The 5060-nt window shown below is 38.2% G+C and overlaps 1 pseudogene; it reads left to right on the forward strand.

Annotated features, from left to right (window-relative positions):
- Nucleotides 1–3335: 3335 nt before the first annotated feature.
- LOC145416774 (5S ribosomal RNA) lies at nt 3336–3454 on the forward strand (annotated as a pseudogene).
- The last annotated feature ends 1606 nt before the right edge of the window (nt 3455–5060 follow it).

Here is a 5060-nt window from a genome sequence, read left to right on the forward strand (position 1 = left end):
ATCCACACCACAACGCTCCTTTATATCCTCATTCGTCAGCCTGTCTCTCCACGTGACTCCACAGGCTCCTCTTAAATAACTCATTTCCACTGCTCTCACTCTTGACTTGTGTCCTTCCAGCAATGTCCAAGCTTCACTTCCGTACGTTAGAGTTGGTATCACAATACTGTCATGTAGTAACTTTTTCACTTCCATGCTCACTTCCCTGTTTCTTATCACTGCTTTCAAGGAACCAGCAACCTTTCTTCCCTGCTGTACCCTTTCAAGCACTTCACCCTCCAAACCTCCATCCTTACTCATCACACTACCCAAATACTTAAACGTACTCACATTTTCCAATTCCTCACCATCCAACCTCACTGTACATTCACTAACTTCACCTCTCTCAAAGACCATTACTTTACTCTTCCCTAAATTTAGGGTTAATAAAAATAGAAAAAAAACATTAATTTTTAACAGCTTTTCTTAACTCCTTTCTCCGCCACCTGACCGTTATTCAGTCCACGGCACAATATTGTATTATAACCGAATCATTAACCTCTTCACTGCGACTCCATCGGGGACATTTCTTCTTTCTACTGTCTGATTATTTGATATAACTTAAAGGAGAATCGAACACTCATTACCTATCGCTGTTGTTCATTATTCCATCTTTGCACATATTGCTCTGGTGGAGGTGTGTGTCGATTGAGCAGTATTCATAACTCTTTTTTTTTTCCCCTCGCTGTCGGGATTAAAGGTATTGCATTGATTTTTCGTCGTCTTCGCTCCTTCCTTCACCAATTTACCACCACAGAGTTGCCAGCACATCATTACCACAGGGTTCTTAACTTCCTTACTCCGATCATGCCAGTTTTATATTGGCCTTTCTGCTGCCAGACGACTTTATTCACTTAGGGGAAACCTCTCGATGTAATTAATGATCACCCTCCTACCAGGAATGCATCCCCTGCTTCTAAGAGCAGGCGGTCATTAGCCTGTCTTTGTCATCTTATGGTGGTGAGAGTGGGAGTGTCTTTTGAGGATTATTAATGCTGTTTTTTTTTTTTTTTTTCTGGTTGGCACCCGACCATTACAGAGTTGCAAGCAAAGCATTACTGCCCAGCCAAGGTACAGTCGCAATACATACTACATAGCGTCTGGCCCACAGTGGTTGCTGGGAGTAGGAGACGTAGCCTATATTATGTGGTTTGGGTGATTTCCCAAAACTTCGTCCTGAGCGATTTATTCTGCACAGTACACGTCAATATCATCTTGTATATTGTTTATAAAATCTCAGTCAACATTATTAGAGTATAAGTAACATAGATGAGAATTTTGAAGTGCAATATTCTAACTTACTCTAAAAAGAAGACATGGTATGAGGCCTCCTATATCACCTATAAAATGTCGCTAATTAGGGTTCTGTAAACGATGACTCAACGTGCCACAGTCGAAATGAATACACCGAAATGAACACGAGAGATTCGAAAACTTACCTATAATTGATAAGTTGATCTCATTCTTGCAGTTTTTGGATGATATATATATATATATATATATATATATATATATATATATATATATATATATAGATAGATAGATAGATAGATAGATAGATAGATATATATAGATATATATATAGAAATATAGATAGATAGATAAACAGAAAAATAGATATATATATATATATATATATCTATATCTATAGATAGATAGATAGATAGATAGATATATAATATATATATATATATATATATATATATATATATATTTTTTTTTTTTTTTTAATGAAAACCAGAAACACCAAAAGGTAAAGCTTACCGGTACTTACTCCTAAACTCTTGCACTCAGTTATAACTTGATAAACATTGACTTACCAAGTCTTTATTCTTTCAACGGAATAGGCTATGTGCAATTGTCGTAAATTAAGCCAACGAATAATATCATACCAAACAGAACACTGCTAAAAGTATGATAAATATGGGAATAGGGAAAAAATCACATTTTTAAGTCCTCCTAACATGAGTGAAATAAATCCTTACAGTTTATATGGGATAAACCGTGTATGAAGTAATGAGGTTCAAGGGTCGCCTGCACGGTATACGTTATTTAACCTACAAAGATATATTTTCACTTCATCCTTGACTTAATCTCCGTTAATGCCATTGATGATTTAACTAGGTTGAACCAAATTCTTTACATCTGTAATGATCGCAGAGAGAGAAAAATTATAATCGGTATCCCACCGTATCCTTCCTCTCTTTCTTGTCTCACACAGTCTCATTACACTTAATCTGTTACCTCCCTCTCGCCATAGCTCACCCTGCCTAACCTCACCTAACTTTACTTTTCATCTTATCTTACCTCTCATCTCACTCGCTCTGTCTCGTCATTACGTACTTTTTCTCACATCACTCAGTCTTTCACTTTTCTCTTTCACAATACTCTTTGCTGTCTTTATCTTCAGCCCGTAGAATTAGATATCATAGTCGAAGCCTCGGTTGTAGCAAGCAGTCTTGAAAGGATTATTAGGTCTGTTCTCTTTGTATACTAATCCTTCCCCTCATCTGCCCTTTTCCTCCTCTCACCCCAACCACTCACGTCACTCTTTCTCACCTCATTATCTCTCCTGACTCACCTCACAGTCCCAAGCTCCCCCTCACGTGCCACTGCTTCCCCCTCACCTTACCTCTCACCTCATCCACCCTCTCACTTCACCTCACTCATCTCACCCTCATCATAACTCATCTCACCCAGCCTCTAACTCACAGCCTCCCTTCTCACATCTAATCCTTGCCCTCGCCGCCCCTCGCCCCACTCATGTTTATTGGCGTATATTGTAAGCGCCTACAGGCACCACCCACCGTATATTGCTGTGGGAATGACGAAGGATGTGCTAAGAGGAGGGTGGCACATTTCACAGGCTAAGTGATGTGCTCGAGGTGGTATAAACAGATGTGGGATGGGGAGGTTTGGTGTGTGTGGCTCTGATAATTTATTTCGTTTTGGGTTTTATCATTGTTTTTGCAGGCATTATTATTGTTGTAAGCATTACTGTTATCACAATCTTTGTTGTTATTGATGTTTTATGATGGTGATATGGATGATGTAGTGATTATTATTATTAGTAGTAGTAGTAATAATAATAGTAGTAGTAGTATTGGCGTATCAGATACAGCCAGGATTCCTGAGGCTTGAATGGTGAATGAATGGAAGCGTGGCCCATTGGGTTGGGCAGATTTAGGCTGTCTGGACTTTCCTGCTCCTCACCCTGCCCTTTGCTAGGAAAAGAGGTCGCTTGGTAAGCTGCTGTACTCACGCAGTTGCAAGCGCTGGTTCGAATCCTTGCAATATATTTCAGCGATACCACGTTGAGTACACCGTTTCCCGTCCGATCAGCGAAGTTAAGCAACGTTGGGTCTGGTTAGTACATGGATGGGTGACCGCCTGGGAACACCAGATGCTGTTGGCATCCCTACGTGTAAAGTGGGGTTGGTGGAGGATTAGTGCCCCTCCCTGTAAAACAATTAACTCTAAGCCCTTGGCCACCCCGTCTGGGATACATGGCGTCTGGCAATGAATGAATTATTACTGTATTATTATTATTATTATTATTATTATTATTATTATTATTAATATTATTATTATTATTATTATTATTATTATTACTTTTATTATTATTATTACTATTATTATTTTTATTATTTTATTATTATTATTATTATTATTATTATTATTATTGAATTGCGGCTACAAGATTCACGTGTAGTATCTTGAAAATAAATACTACATCATAGCACCGTCATGTTTTGTCGAAGGCCGCGATTCACTTATATACTATGGCATAGTACCATCATTTTTTGCGAGAAATTTCTAAGAATGATTTGAATGCTACATGCAACCAAAATTTTTTGTCGAATGTTAAAAAATCGATCTGATACTCCATTCTGCATCATTTTCTGTGGAAATTTCTTTAAGTTATTTGAATGTGACTTGGTACCATCATTTGTTGTTGGAATTTCTAACATCGTCAAGTTCTTACTTGCCACCATCATTTTTTTGTGGAGATCTTTAAAACTGACCACTTTTTTTACTATCCACCAGCATAAGATCTGCTGTTTTCCCTTTGGCCTACGGGCGCGATTCAGCGATCCACCTTGTGGACACCTTCACGTGATTATCATCAGTATTATTACCTCATTATAGTAATAACCCTGAAATGGTTCTAAATATCCCTCAGCAAAACATGTTGCTGTAATTACTAGTACAGTTGCATTTAACCATCAATAAATTTATGAGAATCTCCATCCGTCATATATTGCATATTATGCAAGGCTTTCATAATTGCTGCAGCATTTTTTTCTCCTATCCCGGATGATAACTGCCTCGGTCTCACCCCACCCCCCACACAAACGAATTACTGTATAATGTAGTAATATGAAAAGGAATGGCTGAATGTGCAGTGCTAGTTGTGAAAGGAGAAAGCGATGAATTATATGAAAGTGGAGAGGATGTAAGAATATGTGTAAATGGATGAGCAATCTTAGAGTAAGATAATGAAATGAAAAAAACTACTCTAAGAGTCGAAAAAGGAAGAAAAGTAATATTTTAGATGGAAGAGAACTGGAAGTAGGGGTGAGTGTGACGGAACGAGCTGGTGTTAAAAGAAACGGGAGGAGGGGGGGACTACCTATCCAAACAATGGTTGGCTTAGAAGATGTGAGGCGTGAAAATGAAACTGGAGCGGGTATAGAAGCCAGTGTGGAGGGGTAGGAGAATGGCAAAAGTATACCGGTAATTTAAAGGTTAAAAAAAAAAAAAAATAGCTTGGGGCTTGAAACATAGAAAATAACAGTAAAACTGCTGTGTTTGCATATGTTATAGTAAGTGTGAATGGGTGAGCGATTGCTGAGAAAGGATGGAAAAATATAATCTAGGGATGAGGAAATAAATTAGAAACGAAAACTGACTATATGTAACACACACACACACACACACACACACACACACACACACACACACACAGATAGATAGGATGGCGTGTCAAATGGAAGTAGGGTGGGAGTAAGATAAATAGT

Source organism: Coenobita brevimanus, chromosome 13 (assembly GCF_032717465.1).
Source record: "Coenobita brevimanus isolate Jiangsu-jjx chromosome 13, ASM3271746v2, whole genome shotgun sequence".
Taxonomy (NCBI): domain Eukaryota; kingdom Metazoa; phylum Arthropoda; class Malacostraca; order Decapoda; family Coenobitidae; genus Coenobita; species Coenobita brevimanus.